Source organism: Phoca vitulina, unplaced genomic scaffold (assembly GCF_004348235.1).
Source record: "Phoca vitulina isolate PV1807 unplaced genomic scaffold, GSC_HSeal_1.0 scaffold10, whole genome shotgun sequence".
Classification (NCBI taxonomy): Eukaryota; Metazoa; Chordata; class Mammalia; order Carnivora; family Phocidae; genus Phoca; species Phoca vitulina.
The window spans coordinates 11,469,643-11,491,192 of record NW_022589713.1 but is presented as its reverse complement, the minus strand read 5'-3'; the positions used below and the strand labels follow the sequence as shown (position 1 = coordinate 11,491,192).

At 35.4% G+C, this 21,550-nt stretch overlaps 1 long non-coding RNA gene across 1 annotated transcript in view; it reads left to right on the top strand.

Moving 5' to 3' along the window:
- The window catches only part of LOC116634952, a 68,102-nt gene that overhangs the window by 6,698 nt on the left and 39,854 nt on the right, over positions 1-21,550 (top strand). The window contains exon 2 of the long non-coding RNA XR_004300083.1: positions 19,513-19,598. This is a non-coding gene — a long non-coding RNA (uncharacterized LOC116634952). The remainder of the gene's footprint in view (positions 1-19,512; positions 19,599-21,550) is intronic.

Below are 21,550 nucleotides of genomic sequence, written 5' to 3'. Positions count from 1 at the left end.
GGCAGAGAATGGATTTTTAGGGGCAAAAAGAAGATATCTCTCGTGTAACTCCCATCTTCAGACCTTTTGTGGTTTTGTTAGAACTGGGATTTTATTCTCATTTGTCAGGAAAATTGTTGTAATCAATATACAAATCTGCCATGTCTACAATGTGAATGGTCTCAGACATGGCAACGTTGTGTACTGCACCACCAGCAAGCTGATGAGTTCTTGCATTATGTTTGGGTAAAAATTTAGAATGAGGAACCTGACCAGACTCCATGCATGGTGTCTTTTATTTACAGTGTCACAATAATCAATTAAAGGGAGCTACTATGAATTCACATTTCATAGCATCACCAGGGGTCACATAGATGGAATCCAGAAAGTGGAGCTGTTTCATCAACATGGTGTAGGTTCCCAACCTCACCATTGGAAAATTCTTTCAAAGACCATTTTCTACAGAAAATTTATACCCCCTGGTTGGGGAAACACAACAAAATGATTCTTACTGTAGAAACAATGACCATACAGATTTCTTCTTTAAAAAAAAAAAGTTGGGGGCGGGATGCCTGGGTGGCTCAGTTGGTTAAGCATCTACCTTTGGCTCAGGTCATGATCCCGGGGTCTTGGGATCGAGACCCATGTCATGTCGTTGGGCTTCCTGCTCAGTGTGGAGTCTGCTTCTCCCTCTTCCTCTCCCTCTGCAGCTCCCTCTGCTATTCCCCTGCTCTCTCGCTCTCTCTCTGTGTCAAATAAATAAATAAAATCTTTAAAAAAAATTGGGGGGTCATCACTAGGGTCCTGTTTCACTTGAAAAAGGGAATATTTGAAGGGAGAAAAAGGGAAGAAAGGAAATTCACATGCCTTTAACATCTTTTGCATTAGATTTTGTGTGACAGAATTAAATCTATATATTTAACTTAATTTAGTTAATCACAGCAAATTGATAAGGCAAGGAATTTTTTTTCCTTTATTTTAAAACTGCTGTGTGTGTTTTCTACAAAATTTGGTTCCGATCTTATTCTATGATTGCTGTTCAGTTGAGGGCGATTAGGAGGCATAACCTACGTGAAGCTAGGAGAGGAGAGGAATGTGAGAAGGTAATAGACTACCTAGATCAGTGCATTTCAAAATCTGTCTTGGGAAATCCTCATGTTCCAAGAACAGGCCTCTGAGATTTCTGATGTGTGAGGGGCAGGGCAGGATTTGGGGGCGCGAGTGAGGCCCGCAGGGAAGACTTCAGATTCCTTTTTTTCCTCAAACAGAGACTTTTGGTGTGATCTGCTTTCAGAATTTTCTTTAAAAAAAAAACTGGCCTAGAAATTCTAAAAATTGTCTGATCAGCTTTTTAATATTCACTCAAAATAACCTCTAATATGTTAGCGGCATAAACATTTCAGACTACATTACAGTTAGGTAGAAATGAAGCAATAATCAGCTTGCTAGTCACATAAAAAGCAGTATTGCTTATTTTGCTGCACAAAGGTTCATTAACTCATTTTAAGCCAGACACTTCATTAAACAAACATGTGATCGGATACAAGCAGTTCTTTCAGAAAGTGAAAGTGAGAAACCCGGAGTAGAATGTGACCTCCCTGGGTAAAGATTCTTGTCATGTTCTTTCTTAAAACCTGGCATTTGTCTATTCTTTTGGGGCTCTCTTTTTGATTGCAGTCTTACATTTATCAAGAGAACAGCTTTGAGGAATTTGTTGAATTAATAAGCAACGATAATCTGTCCATTTATTGTATGAGTTCTGCATTTTGATGGCAATGCTGAGTCTAGAAGGGGTCTGTAATTTTGCCCAGGCATGTGAAGGTGTGCATTCTGCTTACTCAGTTACACAGACAGCCTTAAGTGACCCTGCCACCAAGACATCTTGAAAGAGTGAGGGAAAAAGAATTTGAAATAGATTTTTTCTCATATGATCATCTTTATTACATGCGTTTTTTTAATTGAAATATAATTGACATATAACATATATAAGCTTCAAATGTACAAAGTGTTGATTTAGTACATTTATGGATTGCAGTATGATTACCACCAAAGCTTTAAGGTAACATCCCTATTATGTCCCATAATTATTTCTTCTTTGTGGTGGGGACCATTAAGATCTAATCTCTTAGCAACTTTGAAGATGGTGCTACTGTGTATTGTTCACTGTGATGCACCACTGTGCATTCGCTGTCCAGGCTTACTTATCTACCAGCTCCACGTTTGTACCTTTAAACAGCATCTGCTCAATTCTCTCACCCCCTAGCCTTTGGTAACCACCATCCTACTTTGTTTTTATGAGTTCAACTTTTTCAGATTCCACATATAAGTGAAATCATACAGTATTCATCTTCCTCTGACTTATTTCCCTTAGTGTAATGGCCTCAAGGTCCATCCAGTTTGTCCCAAATGGCAGGATTTTCAGTTTTAATTTTTGTTTATAAGTAAAATGGGTTTACCAAAGTAGGAGACCATAAGGGCTCTCACAGAAGAGGCTCCCCCTTTTGTTAGGGTGAGAGTTTTTAGTTTTAAAAATTGTTATGTTTAGCAAAAAAAAGGGGGGGCAGATAACACAAGTTTTCACCTAATTTATTCTCTGGCTGATTTAATCCATTTATATTTGCATACATTAGCATACAAGAGAACTCACTGAATGAAACCAATTATTTAAGTTGAGGCAAACAATAATGGCAAGGAAAGAATGGGGGAAATTGTAATAGATTTTAACTATAAGTATTTATAAAAGGTAAGGAAATTGAAGTAAGGGCTTATATGTTATCTCTGTTTAATTTTTCCCCTCATATTTTATATTCTTTATAACCAGGAAGAATCTGAGAACTGTTACATTGGCCTAAGTTGCTTTTCAGAAGGCTAATTAAAGTAAAAAAAAAAAAAAAAAAGAAAAGAAAGCGAATGCTCAGAGTTGTAAGGGGTCTCCAGGGTTTAGGTGCTTCATCTCCTTACCCTCAGGCATATTTTCACAAGTAATTTGGACAGATAAACCTAGAGGAAAGGTGATTCCACAAACCATTTCTAGTAATTCATTGTAATGTTTAATTGACCTGCCCTTACCAGCAGGAAATTCTTATATCTGTGTGAAATGCTTTGTGCAAGCACTTAAATATCACATGAAAGAAAATCTGAAGCAGAATTTATTCCATTTATGTCTGGGTCAGTTACAACCAGAACCTTTGTCTCCTTCATTTGAATAGAAGCTTCCTGAAATATGTCAATATTTGCCTTCTCCACTTCCTCCCCTACCCACTATCACCATTCTCTACTTAGACAAGGGCAACCTGGCTTCTGCTTCCTAATTCAAAGACCATCACTTCTCTGAAGTAACTGTTTCCAAGGTAACACATGGCCCTTTGGTTTCCAAACCTAAAAATGCTTTGAAATTTACTCGTTTGACCTCTCTTGGCACTTGACTGGGTCGACAACTCCCTTGTCTCAAAACACTTTCCTCCTTTGACTTAATGGACTTTATGTCCTCCTGGTTTCGCTTTTACATTTCTGGGGATTTTCTGTATTTACCTATCTTTTAATTTTAGTGTTACCTATGCCCCATCCCATCCTTGATCTCTCTCTCTCTTTTTTTTTTTCTCACCCTATATTTTCTCCCTGAACAATTTTATCCACATGCTGGTTTTAGTCTCTATCAACTCCAAATCCATATTAGTTCATATCTTTCTTCTGGTCTTTAGATTTATATAACAAATTTTATAAAAGTATATTGATTAGTCAAAAAGCTCTGATGTTCCGTAAATTGTACACACACACACCGTCATCACCACCTCAATGAAAAAAATCATATTTTCAACACAAAATCTCCATTATGTGCCATTCTATTGGCCAGTCTTAATGCTGGACATAAGACTTAGAATCAAGTAAACTACACACATGGCCTCCAGGAGCTTAGGTCCAGAGACCCTGAGCTCTCTCTTGGGTTTTCCTCTTACGGGCTGCTGTGCCATCTTGTCCTTCCCCATCATGGCTCATACCACATTGTGCCATATCTGCCTGTTTCCTCATGTACATCTCTCACATATAGTGACAAAAGGACAGGAACTCCTTCTGTCCTGTTTATGTCTCTTTCTAACTTAATATAGATTTGGTGACTTAAATGAATGCATTTTCCCAAGTGCCATATATCTACCTAAGTATATAAATTTGACGTAAAAAGAAAATTCTTATTTGCCTTCCAGAGTTTCCATTTTTGTACTTGTGTAATTATTTTTTTAGCAGGTCAAGAGCATTCTATTTATTTTTTTTTTACCAACCTTAAAAATATAACAGTCAGTTATTTTACTAGCAAATACTTAGGAACAACAGAAGAATTGCAATTGGGAACAAGCAAGCTACGACAAACCATAGTCAAGTCCGAAGAGACAAAGAGATGGACAGGTTTTATTACATTTTAGGAGGAAAGGGGGAGGGTTATTTTGAACAAAAATTCACTGGAGAAGAACAAGAGTTTGAGGTTGTGGAGGTTTCTTGTTGGCTGTAAGCGGTGGTTAATGCGTTGTTGATGGAGCTGGGAGAGATCTTTCTTCTTTTCTTAAAAGCAGGAGATAAAATTACTGTGTGGAAAGTGTCCTTCCTTGTCAAGATAAGGATTATCTTCCCTCTTGCTGGTTATGCAGGCTGTAACTAGTGGTCTGTGTGTAAGAACGCCCCCTTCAGGGCTTCTCTGCTCCATTTTATTTATTTATTTATTTATTTATTTATTTATTTATTTATATTTTATTATGTTATGTTAATCACCATACATTACATCATTATTCCTTTACTCATTTTCCCACTTTCAAAGTATGCATTGATATTTATAAACAAAATAGACTCATGTAAAACACAGATGACTTTTAGTGAATGTATGGCTTCTGGGACCAAAGAAATGCATTTATAGAAATATAACCTCAGATGTTAAAGGACTACCAACTTAAGAAATCATCTAGAATTTATTTTTTTGTACCATTCCAGCTAGGTTATGAAAGAAGTCACAATTTTGTTGAATCTGTAAAAAATTCTTACCATGTTATTTTTATCGGGTCTGTTTTCGTAATGGAAAAAAACTCCTTTACTGATATTAGCCTATGAATTACAGTGAAAAATTTTGATCATAATTTCTAAGATTTTTACTTGTGTTAAGGCAACTGTATTCTGTAAAGTCTTTGACATTGTATACAAATGTTGGTATATGTACATAACTTAATTATATGGGGTAGGCTCTGTAGCTTTTGTCAGATTCTCAGAGAGATCTGTTTTTCCCAAAATGTTAAGAACCGCAATGACATACTCTTTGTTCTATATTATATCTGGAGATTATTAGTAAAAGAGAAGAATTTCTCAGAGAAAATGTCAAATGAATACCGTAAGCCAAAAAAACCCATCTTTTTGTTTTTGAAATTTACACTACACAGAAATGCAAGCTCTCTTGACGCTGACCCTACAAGGGCATTTCTATTTGTATCTGAATAGATTCATTTCCAAAATTGGAGAGGAGCCCATCTTCCATTACCATGTAGCCCACAACATGCTTGAGATTGCTAATTAGGGTGCAAATTGTGGTGGTATTTCTGGTGACCTGGACATGTGTTCAATAGAAACAGAAATGAGCCCCTCAACTCATTTCACATAGGCCAGAAAACATCTGCCAGATGGTTATAGCTTTCAGTAACTATTAAACTAGATCACATTTGAACAAATGACTTAGATATATAGTGTTTGAAAGCTTATTCTGAATTTTCTAACATATCCATGGAGATTAGTCTTAATGAAAAACTACATTAATTTACCTCATGTATTGTGACTAGCCAAAATGGATAATTCCCTCTCACTTTTGCCAAAGTCAGCCCCAAAATGCCTTTATCCACTTTCATATAATGTTAACAAAACATCTGGGAGATTTATTGAGATAAGGATATCTATTAGGACATCAAAATTAATTTCAATTCCCTGAGGTATCTTATTTTAATTAACAAAACCATGATCCTGTTCTATTAATTAGTATGCGGAAGGAATAAGTTTGAGATGAATTTAATTCTAGTAAAGCATTTATCTTCTAAAATAATAAGAAGAGCATTAACCATCTCAATCTAATTTGTTTTATATTTTTAATAACAGTCTTGAAATTCTATCCAGAAGAATAATATAACTGATATTCATTATTTTCAATTTAAAGCTCCATTTTGGGTGTGCGTATTTCTTACAAGCCTCATTATTAGTGGTACCATAGTTCTAACGTTGTATCATTTAAAGATTATTAATGTGAGCACAAGTTCATTTAATAGGTTATATTATTAAACTCTCTGTTGAGTGTAAACCTCACATTTATTTCACTCCTACTGTTTTTCCTCACTAACTTATGAAAGTGTCTGAATATGCCGAGTACAACTAGGAACAAAACACATAGAATTTGTAAATAACTCCCTGTTCTGCCCAAACATATAATTTCTGTGTAATCATATATTTTACTCTAGATTCCTATTATTGATATACCCTTGTATTTTAAATACAGCTAAAACATTTTAGGCAAAATTAAATTAACAGATTAGATTAATAGTACATCTAGTACCATATTAAGATTACTACTATAATGGAGCATGCTGAACAATTTTAAACTTTGTCTCATGTCAAGCCACAAATGATGGCTTCAGGTGGTATAAGATTAGGGGAACTGGATTGTAAAACCCTAAATGGCATCCTTCTGAAACTCCTCATAGAACTTTTTTACTTACGTATCCGTTTTGTTGCAAACAGGCTTGTATTTGAAGGCATCCTAGAATGGTTTTCAAATAGAACACTGGAAAATAGAGTGTATGTACTTAATATCAGAATACAAGAAAAAAAACCCAATATTTTGTATATGGTTGCTGTTTTTCAATCTTTCATACTTAAAACCTAAACCATAAAGAATCAGATAATAAATATTTTAGGCTTTGTGGGCCAAGAGGCAAAATTGAGAATCTTATGGAAGTCAGTATACAGCAAGGGAGGAAACAGAATTACACAAAGTTTATTGATGACATTCAAAACATAATAATTGAAGACAATTTTTGACAATAAAAGTCTACTAATGAGAATGGAATTCTTCTTTAGAAATAATACTTTGCTTAATTGGGATTCAAATTAGTGTTTCCTATCATCAAAATTAATTGCAAGTGTTTATATGTCAATGCTGATCCGTAATGAGATATTATGTATTTCATCTTTGAAAATGTCTTTTCACAGAGATAGGTCTGCCAAGTATTGATATTAACCCATGAACATATGGAGGACACTTACAGAATCCTGTTAGATTCTTCTCTAGGTATTTGCCTCTTAGCATGTCATTGCATTTGATTATTCATTTCCAGTTGAAGGTTGGGGGGAAGCTCCTCACTTACGCAGCTAAATGAACTTTGAGATATGGAAATTTCCTTTGAACTTGGACTATTGGAACTTCATTTGAGCTTGAAATGTATATCTTCTGCAAAACTGTGGTAATGAAAGTATTTATTTTTATCTTAACTTCTGGCAATCTATGAAGTATATAAAGCAGCTTGGCATTACTTGTGATTCAAACAATATTAGTTGTCATCAAAATGACTTTCCTGCAGTGTAAGTTCTGCATGTAAGTACTGTTATTAGTACTTATAATTTTGCCTTGTAATTTTAGGTCACATTAATGAAATATTATCAAGTCTATAGCAAAAAGTTATTTCCAGCTCCATTCAGCATTCAAACATAGTGGTTGAGGGTGGTTCTTCTTTTTCTTAAAGATTTTATTTACTTCTTTAATTTAGAGAGGGAGAGAGCATGCAAGCTCACACAAGCAGAGGGAGGGCAGAAGGGGAGGGAGAGGGACAAGTAGACTCCACATTGAGCACAGATTGGTCAGGGGGTTCAATTTCTGGACCCTGAGATCATGACCTGAGCTAGAATCAATAGTCGGATGCTTAACCCACTGAGCTATCCAGGCACCCTGAGGGTGGTTCTTCTTGATCATAAAAGTTTTAATCTTGGCTCTAAGCTCAAGAAAATCATAAGAAAATGTCACTGCCAAGCTATATAATTGCCTTGTGGTAGAGCAAGTCAGGGTAGTCAGTTTCTATTTTTGGCACACATTCACAGAATTGATGATGATCACATTCATGAAAGCCAGTGAAGATCAGTGTTGACACTGCTCTTAGTGGCTTACCTAATATAAAGTTATTTATTCTTTATGTACTTATTCACAATGTCAATGTGTTGGTTTGGGTATACACCAGCGTGGGATTAGATGTGCAAAAATGTCCTGGAGAAAACCTGAGAGGCACAAATAAGAAGGGGCTAGAGAAGGTGGGGAGAGCCTTCAGACTCTAATGCAGTTCTGACTCCTGTCAGGGAGGAAAGGAATGAAGGGAAGTTTTACACTGCAGTTTGAAGAAAGTTTCAGTTAACCAGTCAGGACTATTTGAGCCAATCTCACCCATCAGAGGAGTCCCTTCTGTGTTCTGTCTTTGGCTGGAAGCATCCTGCCACCGTCCACCACTGGTTCCACACAGATTTACTTCTTCATACTTATTTGGGGAGAATCTCCTCCATGGTTCCCCTGGGTCTGTCTTCCTGAGGGGAAACTTGAAAGAGTGAAATTTGATAAACTATAGCCCCAGACACTGCAGTTGATCTTAGGCTGCAACTGGTACTTACTCACCCCTTTCCTCCTACACAATCCATTCTAAATCTCCCTGCCCTCCCCTATCACCTTAGCATATTTTGATTACTTATGTGGTGGTGTGATCCAAACCTTCATTCCTGAGAGTTTAAATGCTGAATGATCATACCTTCCTCAGGCCTGAGTTGCTGCATATATCTGGTCAATGGGGTAAGGGAGTACCAGGAAGTGCCCAACTGGAAAACTTGGGTTTCACATGTGTTCTTCTCTTCCCCACTGTGTAAAAGCAGCCCTACCTTCTCTTGCCACTCAGAGTCACTTACCCTGTTAGTACAGTAGCTCCCGTTCTTGTCTGCTGGTCCCCAGACATAAGGGGTTCTGGTGAACAAGGTGTCTTGGTGGCAGCTGTAACTTATGATATAATGGTATTCTTGCCATGTCCATTGGTAAGAATATATTAGTTTTTGGGTTTCAGGACCTCCACTCCTGCACAGACCAATTGTAGGGATGGAAAGCACAAAATTCCCATTGGATCACTGGAAGTAAGAATACATAGGGTGACTCTTGTTTTGCCTTTTGGTTCTTGAGTCTATTTTTATTATTGGAAACACAATGCCCTGTTGAGACCTCTGATTTAATGCATATAAAAGGATGGTATTCCATCCTTTCAGAGAATTGCCTCTGAACTGGTACTGAAGTTAAACTTTTAAAACTGTTCCAGCATTCTGTGAGGTTGGCTGCTTCTAGATGGTTTGGTACATGATATGATTATTGGATTCCATGGTACTTGGCTCATCCCATATCTCTTTCACTGCAAAGTAGGTCCCCTGGTCTGATGTCATGCCATATGAAATCCATAAATCCACAATATTGGTGCTTACTGAAACCATGCAGGTAAGAATGGCAAACTCATACCCAGAACAGGCATCTATCTCTCTAAGAGGGGTGGACTGCTGGCCTTCCCAGCATGGAAGGACCAATTTAGTCAATATGCCTCCAAGTGGTCCATTGGTCTCTTCACGTAGGAGAGTTGTATTGTTGTCAAGAACTGTGAAGAATCTATTTGAAAGTTAAATTAGCCTCCCATAGTTTCATAGATTTTTTTTTTTTAAGATTTTTTTTTTTAAAGATTTTATTTGTTTGGAAGAGAGAGCACAAGCAGGGGAGAGCAGCAGGCAGAGGGAAAGTGAGAAACAGGCTCCCCACTGAACAAGGAGCCCGATGCGGGGCTCCATCCCAGGACTCTGGGATCATGACCTGAGCCGAAGGCAGATGCTTAACCAACTGAGCCACCCAGGCGCCCCATAGTTTCATAGATTTTGGCAGAAGACATGAGACTCTTAGATTAGGGACAATGGACAGTTTAATATGTACAGCAGTGGCAGTAGTCAGAGTATCATCATTTTTGTGTTGGCTTCCCCAGTCCTAATTCCAAAAGGGGTTTGAAAGAAGAATACACAGGCAGTGAGTTGAACTACAGGACAGAAACCCCAAACTTAGGGATCTGCGTTTTAGAGGATAGGTTTTAGAGTGATTCATTGGCACCTAGCATATGGTCAGGACTCAAAATAGAGACTATTAGTAGTAGTAGTATAAAGGTTTATTTCATATACCAGGGATCCCAGTAAGATTTATTATTTGTTCCTAGAATATTAAAATGTAGTTGTTACATTTTTTTGCAGAAAGTGAATTTGCACATTATCACAAGATAAAAGAAGGCAAACACAAAAAACAAACCAAAAAGGAAACAAAACATCCTCTATAGATTATTCTTTATTATTCTAGATTATTCAAGATTAAGCCACTTGAATAAAAAAAAAAAAAAGAAAGAAAGAAAAGAACCTGAGTTTTTGCCTGGAAACAGTACATATTTTCTTTTAAAATATGTTAGAGCTTTTATGAAGTTTAGTATTTGGTAACTGATGGTAAATCTGGCATTTACTATGACAGAGAATCTATATTTATTGATAATTTTACCTCAGATGTTACAATGTAAATCCATACAACTGCACAATGAAGATGACTATGTAAGTCTAAAAAGAACTTCTGAGGTAAAAAGCAGTATCACTATTTAATTATGTAAGTTATAATTGCATTATTAGTTCTAATGTGTGGTACCATAGAAGAGCAAATGACATGGTTTCAAAAAAGCTTTACAGATTCTGAAAAAGTTAAACAACCTTCACAATTCTCATTGACCATAAAACTGTTTCAGATTTCAGCCTTTGTTTATGTATAGAACTTATCTGCATTTTTCTTAAATAACTTATAATCTGTATGGGATTTTTAAATACACTCTAAATATGGTAAGTAAATATAAGCACTGGAACCAGGCAATATAATATCAACATTTTATTCTTGGAAACCTATTTTGAAGTATCTTGCAAAATTTAGTTTGCTATATCAATCTGCTCCCCTAGGAAATCATCTCAAATTGTAGGCTTCAGGGTAAGCAAAGGCCATACTTCATAAATAGAAATGATTTTCCTAACAGAGCACTGCTTTTGCAATTCATGCAATAGTCATCTTCCTGGGCCCCTCTTCTTCAATTCACGCAGTCCTAGGTAAAACAAAACCCATTTCACATCAGTCCTCTGTTTGAAACTTTTCATTGGCTTATGGACACCCTTAAAAAAAAAAAACTCCAAAATTATTACAAAGGCCTGCAAAGTTCTGTTTCTTGCCAGAGTATCCTCTAAAACCCAGCTACTATTTGTGATGGAAAAAATAATGGCTGGAAATAACCAAATATCTATCAATCAGAAATTGGTATATTCACATAATGGAATACTATGGAGCTGTAGAATCTCTGTCCCTCTCTCTCTCTCTCTGCATGTGTACATGTGTGTAATATCTATGCATATATCATGTATATCACATAATGTGATATATAAATGTATGTGTACATCTATAGGTATATTCATCTATCTATTTAGGATGTAGCAGGGCAGAAGGGATAGGATGGCGACTAGACTTCACTGAATATACTTTGTTCTATAGATCTGACTTTTCTACTACTTATATTATTTCAATAACTATAAAGCTAACATAAATTGAAAAATTCAATCCCTAAAAAGTCAAATTCAAAATGCAATAAATGAATCTGTGTATTTTTTGGTGGCGTAACCACAGAATATAAAGGTCATTCTTTCCTGATGATTTAGACTCTCCTTCAGCTTCTATAGCCTAGAATAGTTCAAAGTTTTCTACTGGATCCTTTCGAAATCAATTCATGTCCCACCACCTGGGGATCTCCTTGGGTCAGTGTGGCCTATAGGAACACACATGCGCTTGCTCACACTCAAAGTTCATATGCTCAGATGACTCCTGCTTGTTTTCTTACTTTCACTGATCTCCAGTTGAGAGCTAAGTACTGGCTCCAGGGCTGGGTGAACTCCAAAGCAAGTTCTCCAGGTGGTTGGGGTGAATCCCTCCCACTTGTTTTGTGGGTAAGAAACATATTTTTCCCCTCCTCACAGGGCTGGGAGATTGCATGATCTTTTGACCATTCTCTCCAAAAATCTATTCTTTCCCAGTCATTCTTGAATGTTCTCACCACCTCTTATATACCGTATGGGTGTTGGGCTAAGGTGCCCGACTATTTTGGGGATGTCACTTAGCAAGTTCAGCATAGTTTCTCTGATCCCTATCTTAAACACAGGCAGAATTATCTTCTTTTTTTGGCAGCTTTGGAGCTTCAACTGAAAGTAAAAGTTTCGGTAATATAGGCATAATACTTGAATGGCTCTGGACAAATTTCTGTAACAGTCACTGAGACTAGACCACAGAACTTTGACAAACAACCGGACTACCAGCTTTGGGCTACTCAGCTACCTTTAAGAATAAATACCTAATAGTAAGACTGATGAATCACAGACCTGTACCTCTGAAACAAATAATACATTATATGTCAAAAAAAAAAGAAGAAGATAGTAGGAAGGGAAAAATGGAGGGGGGGAAATCGGAGGGGGAGACGAACCATGAGACACTATGGACTCTGAGAAACAAACTGGGGGTTCTAGAGGGGAGGGGGGTTGGGGGGGTGGCTTAGCTTGGTGATGGGTATTAAAGAGGGCACGTACTGAATGGAGCACTGGGTGTTATACGCAAACAATGAATCATGGAACACTACATCAAAAACTAATGATGTAATGTATGGTGATTAACATAACATAATAAGATAAAATTTAAAAAAAAAGAAAAAAAAGAATAAATACCTAATAGAGTACTTAATGCTGCTTGGTGATAAAGACATATGTTCTTTTTGCAGAGTATCAGTGAAAGATAAATATAAATTTTATCAGAATGGCATGAAGAATTTACTCCTTGCTTGTGAAGTTCCCACACACCCTAGAGTCAAGAAAATAGGAAGAGATGGAAAATGCCTGATCTTGAATTAAACTGTTATGGGAAATAAATAGATAATTTCTATAATGTTAACAAAAAGTCAAGAAAGAGATGTAAAAACATGCAAATTAAAGATACAAGTAAATTACCAAAAAGAAAAAATGGAGGTAAAAAATTGGAATTGATTCTCCCTGGGGATTAAGAAATGGTACTAGAAGAGTTCTTTGATAATACAGAGAAGAAAGTAATTTAACTGGTAGTATAGGTTTCCTCCTCTCTTTCTAATAATCTGTATAGTTTTTTTTCCTATTGTGAAATGCTAAACATTAACATCATCTTACCCTTAAATTTACATAATGAAATAAACTTAAAACAATTGGGAAAAATAAATTAGTCTATGAATTTGCTCTAAGTATAATCATGATTGTGTAAGAGGCAAATATTTGGATTAGAAATTCTAGTTAACTATTTATGAGCAAATATTATATGAAGAAATAGTAGATGCAACGGAGGAATAAAAAGGAGCTAAAAAAATATGGCCAGTGCTCATTACATGCAAATGCCTGAACTAGCTGGACCCCAAATACTTTATGGTGCCCTACAAAACTCATGTTTACCACAAGTAGACTCTTTTTTTTTAGAGAGAGAGACCGAGAGAGCGAGCAAGTGAGTGCAAGCAGGGTGTAGGAATGGGGAGGAACAGAAGGAGAGGGATAGAGAGAACCGTAAGCAGACTCCACACCCAGTGCAAAGCCCAACACAGGGCTTGATCTCACGACCCCGAGATCATAACCTGAGCCAAAATCAAGAATCTGATGCTTATTCGACTGAGCCACCCAGGCAACCCCCAAGTAGACTCTATTATCTTCATATATCCTCTTAATGACTAACTTTGTTTGATATAATTTAGAGGGATGCACAATTAAGTTTAACTAGAAAGGATAATTAACATCTAAATTATTGGAAAAAACACTTGTATACAATAAATACATACGTATGTGTATGTAGAGTAGAATTAAATATATTTGCTACTTTGAAAGTTGAATATTTCCTTCATGTCTACTCATCAAATTGGGTTCATGTTTTTCTCTTTCTACATTATAAAAGCATATGCTCAGGATTTGAAGGCAACTTTTTATTGAGAAGAAAATGCTTCAAAGGGGAATCCTTTTCTAAACAAAAACATATTAAAAGGTATTGACTCAGAATTGATGAGATGGTAGATATTGGGTAATTTAGGCTAGATGGCATATTTATTTAATGGGGGAGTTGAAATTTCAGTCAACCTCCCAACATCTGTGCATCCCTCACACTCAGTGTAGCTGCTATGCAGTTTATCCAATTGTCTAAATTCAAGACGTCCAAGGCAATTATGAAAATCCAGCTTCTCTTGTCAGTGTTCAAGAACTTGGGCATAAGCCAGCCAGTGCATTGCATTCCTTTGGTGACAGTGATTGGTTTAGGAACAGACATGTAACCTAAGTGGCCCAATGAATCCAATACGATGGAATTTTGTTGTGCTGTTAGGGCAGAGGTGTTTTTCTTCCTCTTGAGCTGGTCATGGACAAGGAAACCTTTGGTTTTGATGGGTAATGGTAACCATCTTAAAACCACAAGGTTAGAAGATGCCTTAGGTTGCAGCTGTTGATGGCAGAATGTAGAGACCAAAGCAGTTGATCCTTAATGACAGAACAGACAGATTATTCAGCCCTGGGCTGCTTGCCATGTAGACCAATAGATATCCTTTTTGTTTGGGCCATTATAAATTGACTTTTGGGGTCTCTTATTAGGGCCAAAGTTTGGTTCTCTGATAAGAAATAGCTGACACAGAAAACTTAGCTAATATTGTTTGCTTGCTTCTTCCCTTCTGCTTTTCATCACTTTCATATAATACATTGAAAAGAATATAATATAAATATATTCATAATTTAAAAATTAAGGGGGAACTTTCATAATAGAGCCACCTAGTGGTTAGAAGCATGTGTTATGGAGACAAAAATTATTACAGATTTTGAGATTTGAAATAACATTTAATAGAAAATTTTATTTTTAGAAGATATAAGTAATATAAAATACAAATTATAATTTGTATAATTAAAATTATTTTGAAGTACATATGTAATACTAGTAAATAATGACCAATAAGTACCAATGTTTATATGTGTGTGCTTCTCACTCTCAAATGAACAAAATTCCCTCTACAAATTTTTTTTGATCCTTTCCCCACCTTCTCCCTACAACAGATCACCATACAAAAACATAACCTTAGCTTCTTTACATCTTATTTATCCTGTATGTAGATTAGGGTTATTGATATTTCCACAGATCACTGATTTATGGAACAATGCTGGCCAGGCATCCTAAAATTCTTGGTGTGCCTGTGAATTAAAAGAAAATTACTAATAACACAAATTTTCTTCATGAACTAAGTTTGTTTTTAGGAATAGTTTGCAACATCTGTGGTAGCTAGAAAATATACTATTATTTCACAAATATAAATATTGGTCCCCTATTATGTTTGAATCACTGTACCATATTTGTTCCATCAGTTTTTTTGGGAGTACAGATTTTGGGATCATGATCATAAGTAGGCTCAGAGCACAAAAATTTTTTTTAATTTATTTTTTTTATGATGTTATGTTAATCACCAGACATTACATCATTTGTTTTTGATGTAGTGTTCCATGATTCATTGTTTGCGTATAACACCCAGTGCTCCATTCAGTATGTGCCCTCTTTAATACCCATCACCAGGCTCAAAAATTTTTATAAATAATTCAGCATGTCTTCTTTTATCTTTGCTCTATAATTTCAACTACATGTGTGTGTATGTATATATATTACAAATATATATTTATATATGTGTATTTCACTGTGATGTTCACAATAGCCTAAATTACTTGATATGTGGCAAATCATAACTATTTTATGTCTAATGATTTCCTTGAAATGCATTACTACCCTCTTTAACCATTATTAACTTATTATACAAATTGTTATTTAGTCTTAATTATACTTATTTTTTATAGTCATTGTTTCCACTTCATGTTTGAGTGATAAAGCATATATGTTTTTAAGGTCAAAATGTCACTATTGGTCAGTTTTGGGAATGTGGTGGTTGGATTGTTCTTCTCACAGAAATGTTAATTTTGTAAAAAGACATTGCTATTTTTTTTGCCTCTTTCTAATGACTCAGGGTACCCATCTGTGGGAGGATAGGGTCTCTACTCTCTGAGCACAGAATACAAGAATGTTAGTTAATTTCTAAGAGTATTGTATCTTTGATTTGGCTTATGTGTTAATAAATAGGGAAGTTACCACCCATTATCATCTCATAGATCAGTGTATGAACAACTAGTACATATATTTGGATACTTCAGAATATGGGTTGTTTAACTTCCATTGCATATAAAAGTTAAGTATGGGACTTGAAGGTATCTCCTTGGTAGAAAATTATATCACTTGCTTTTATCTTTATCACTGTATTTAATCAAATATTACCTCTTGGTTCTTTTAAATGTTGTGGACCTAATTGTTTAATTGTTAGTAATATCATAGACAATTGAAGATTCTCTTAGAAACCACTTTGGGCCCAGCTGTCAGGAGAATTGGAATGTCTTATTTCCCCACTCTAGGTGTTTCCACTAAAGCATAATCAGATTCCCTCCAACCCTAGGGCTATTTGCAGTTTGGATGCCAGGAACAGCTGCGGAGTCCAGAAGGCTTTTGTAGGATTCTCCCACCAGGGAGGGGTTTCGGGGAATAGTTGAGTTGGGGTATAGATTTGGAATAGATTAGGGAGATAGGGCTGCTCTAAAATAGTCTTCTATAATACATAACTGTTTCAAGGGGAAAAAAATCAACAAATCCTTCACACGTTGAAATTTAAGTTTAATAGAATATTTTACAAGTGAAATGAAGTAAGCATTGCATGTAAACCAGATTATATGTGGGAATTGACACACTCAACCACAAAATAAAATTAGTATCTCCATACTGAAATGGAGATAGTGGGTAGGATTTTAGATAATATTTCCTTTACTATAGAGACAGTAAAGTGGTACTATGAAAGTAATAAAGTGCTATAGAGGAAGTGGGCCTTTATTTACTCCCTATTTTAAGCACTTTCTTTAAATAAAGGGGGATTGCCACTGTCAAATTCTGGCTTATTTGCATTTATGTGGTGAAATGTTGCCATCATGTGGCCAGTCCATCTATCACATCTTTCTCTTTCCTCTGGGTTAGCCTGAATTTGGGGCTATTTTTATATGACGCTTGAATATTTGGAGGTAGGTATGGTGTCTGTTAGGTTCATTATTACAATGAAATGACAAATATTTAAGCATATTAATTTAAAACAGACATTATAATAAGTTTACTGTTATTCTCACGTGATGGGATTTTAATATGTATCTTCTGAAGCTCTTAGAAGTCCTCTTTTTGTGGGCAGATTATTCAAGTTATGAATCTTAAACTGTTTGGAAGTGCTCTCCTAAGAGTCCATTTCCCCATGTTTGTAGTTGCTCTGAATGTCACCACAAGTTACCAAAATGTCCATTTATTTGTATATAATTTGGCAACTATTTCTAATGCATATCCCATTTTAAACAATAGGGGGCATTATGATGTCATGGTTTTGGTTTTCTCTATGATGGCAAGTATTTTATTTCATAGTAAAAATCCTGGATTTTCTTCTTGATAAGAATACTTCTCTAAATCCAAAAGCATATTTGTTTTATTTGGACAGTACTGGCAATGAATATGAGCCTCATTATATATCCTTGGGGGACCTAATTTAAGAGAAACAACTATACCAATTTATCACTATTTCAGTAAATGCATACATTTCTAAATTGATATAAAAATCCAAACCAACTTATATTTAATCCAGATATAATAGTTTTAAAACAAAGTTTGCTTGCTTCCTTATTAAATTAAGAAATGTTGGCATTTTCAAGTGTTCCTAAATCAATCTGTTTCATTATGTATTATCATAAATGCAAACGTTTCTTTAGTTAAGATTTAAGTTTAAAAATCATGAAACTATGGGGGTGTCTGGGCAGTTCAGTCAGTTAAGCGTCTGCCTTCGGCTCAGGTCATGATCCTAGGACCCTGGGATTGAGCCCCGAGTCTGCTCTCTGCTCAGCAAGGAGTCTGCTTCTCCCTCTCCCTCTGCCCTTCCCTTCTGCTTATGCTCTCTCTCTTTCTCAAATAAATAAATAAAATATTTTTTAAAAAATTCATGAAACTATGTTCTTAGCATTACAGAAGTTTGGAATCTTTAGACAACTATGGTGAAAATTATTAAAACACAAATATTTTCAAAATTATTAATTTTATGAAGTTAATTAAGGAGTTCTTTAACTGTATAGCATTTGGGTATTTTTATCTTTTCAAGCTTTACATGGATTTAATTTTCAAGTAGGATATAGAGTAAACCAGGATTTAGTAGATTAAATATTTAAGCTTAAAACTGAAAGTTTTAGATGGAAGAAAACATATTTCTCAATGGGAAGCATCTCTTTCATGTTTCATGAAGCAGAGAGAAGGAAACTGAAGATAAGACAACTTCAAAGATCATTTCTGTCTCCATCCAAAATTGTGTAACAGTTGTCAATGCTTTTTTAAAGTTTTATTGAAATTATATATATGCATATATATGTGTATATATGTATATATATCTACACATACAAGTATTGCATTACTACATTCTCTTTATCTTTTTATAAAAACTTAAAACATTAAATAATAGTCTAATGTCAACTTTTAATTTGTTTTCCCAATCTGAGTCTGCTACATCAGATAAACGTAATCATCATTATGAATTTGTTGTATATACTGAATTTTTAATTATTCTGGTAAATGTCACTATGATACATTCATTTTTGCATATTTCTTGGCATTAGAACTCATATTCAACAAAATCTTTATAACTTTTTTTTTTTTAATTACATGCTCATAGCTTGAATTTAGCCATTGTGGGAGTATTTACACCATGGAAATCAGCAAATTCAACAAATTTCTGCCCTGCAAAGAACCTGTCACCAGTACACCAATGAGTGTTTCTTACTTACCAGTTAACTATTGATTAGAATAGTATTCTTCTGCAGGGTTTTTCAACCCATTGCAGAATGTTTAGCATCCTTGGCCCCTGCCTATTAAACACCATGTAGAAAACCTTAGTCACAGAAACCACTAAAAATGCCCCCACATATTTCCAAATGTTCCCTAGAACATTTAACCCCTTGCAAATGACACCCACCCCTGCAGGGATGACTAAGCAATATGTGGCAGTAGGTAATGAAAACTCGCAGGCGGGGAAACTTAGACACAGAAACAATGTGACAAGTTAGGTTAAAAAAAATAAACTGGGACTGACCTATAAACAGATTTAAATTATAGTTTACATTGTTTCACTTTTCTGTCATCTTGTTGGTCTGCTTATTGGTAATACCAGAATGTGGAGAGACCAAAAACAAGAAAGCCAATAAGGAAGCTATAGTATATATCTGTTGTTTGCCAACAAATAGCATTTATTTTTCTTTTGATAACAGATCTTCAAGTGCCCTCCAGACTTCAGAGGTGTGGTGCACAATATGATGGTCATTAGCCACATACGGCATTGAACACTCAAACTGAGGTTAGTGCAAAGGAGGAAATGAATTTATAATGGAATTATGTTGGAAGTATAAAATATGTACTGAATTTTGAAAATGTACTCTAAATTTAAAAAAATAATGGAAAATATTTTAATAAGTTTTAGATTTTGATAAGATGGTGAAATAATGTTTTGGATATATTGGATTAAAGTATTTTATATCTTATAATTAATATATTAACTTCATCTATTTCTTTTTACTTTTTTAAATGTGCCTACTAGAAGATTTACAATTATATATGTAGTTTACATTATATTCCTATTAGACAGTGCTGCTCCAGAAAGAATCATCTATTTTTCATTGTGGGCCCATGCATTGGACATTTTTTTTAAAGTTTATTTATTTTTAGTAATCTCTACACCCAAGTGGGGCTCAAACTCCACCCCAGAAATCAAGATTTGCATGCTCTTCCAACTGAGCCAGCCAAGCACCATAGTTCTGACATTTTTGATTCCTTTGCAGCTTTGGAGCTAGGCAAATGATTTACCCCTGGCCACTGAGAAGACACTGTGTCTTATGTCTTTGGGGATGGTTACATGACCTAATTTCAACCAAAGAGAGTGATTTTACAGGATTTTAGCTCAAACTTCTGGGAAAGAATAGTTCTCTTTTTATGAACTTGGAACTGTTGCTTCAAAGTCTAGAACTGGTAGAGGCCATGTTACCACCTTGAAAAAACTGCCAGGTTGGACATGAAGCCAACACTGGAGTGCAGAGACAAGAAGTAGAGAGAGACGGACTCCTAAAACCAGATCTACTTCAGGACTTTTTAGTTACTTTGGGCAGTAGAGAACTTCTGGGCTCAAGCCTGTTTGGATTTTCTGCTTTAAAAAAAAAAAATTATTTATTTGAGAGAGAGAGAGCGAGAGCATGTGAGCAGGGGTGGGGGGGGCAGAAGGAGAGGGAGAGAGAGAGAACCTCAAGCAGATTCTATTCTGAGCGTGAGCCCAACACAGGGCTCAATCTCATGATCCTGAGATCGTGACCTGAACCGAAACCAAGAGTCAGGCGCTTAACCGACTGAACCACCCAGGTGCTCCAGGTTTTCTGCTACTTTAAAAACAAAAATTCCTTATGGGTAAGAGGAGCGCTTAGGCAGTGGCAGCGGGAATGGAGAACATCAAATCTATGACACGTTGCAGTGAATGTGGCCCTCATTTGACTTAAAGAATTCAAGGAGTAGAGATGGGGAAAAGTTAAGAACATCAGCCTCATCAACTATTGTATCAAGTGGTAAATACAAGTTTTATTAGCATGTGATAATGAACTTACTTTGAAATTTAATCTTTTCTAATGATATACTAAATTCAAATCCTCAATAACCTGGTTGGCAGCATTTAGAAGTGACTCAGTTTACTATGTGAGCTTCTATTTGGTCTTTATTTAAAATGCTAGTGTATAATTAGTGAGATTGGGAATTCTGAAATATAGATTTTTAGCCTCCAAACTAGTAATAGATGGATAGCAATTAATATACATGCAAGTGTTACAGCTTTATATCATCAACCAACAGCCCAATTCTGTTTCTCTTGTACAAGAGACTCATATATTCATGGCTCAGTCACTGTGTGCAACTATTACTGATTAGCTCTGAGTCAAGTGAAAACATTTCTCTTTTTAGTCAAGTGCCTTCTGATATTCATAAACTTTTAGAAAGTGTTGTACTTTTATTTATGGTAAATCATAATTTTGTTTGGTATTGTAAATTTCAATTAAATCTCCATCCCTCAGTAATCTTGAAATATTTCAGATTTTAAAGGCTTATTAAACTCTAGATTTTTAAAATCTAATTTTTTAGATCATAAAGGTGACATAAAAAAATATTGAATAACTATGCTTTAGTTTTTACTTCTGTCCTCTGATTTACTTATGATACTGAAAGACTTTTCCAAAAGGTTTGCTTCCCTACCTGCCACCTTGATAGGTTCCAACA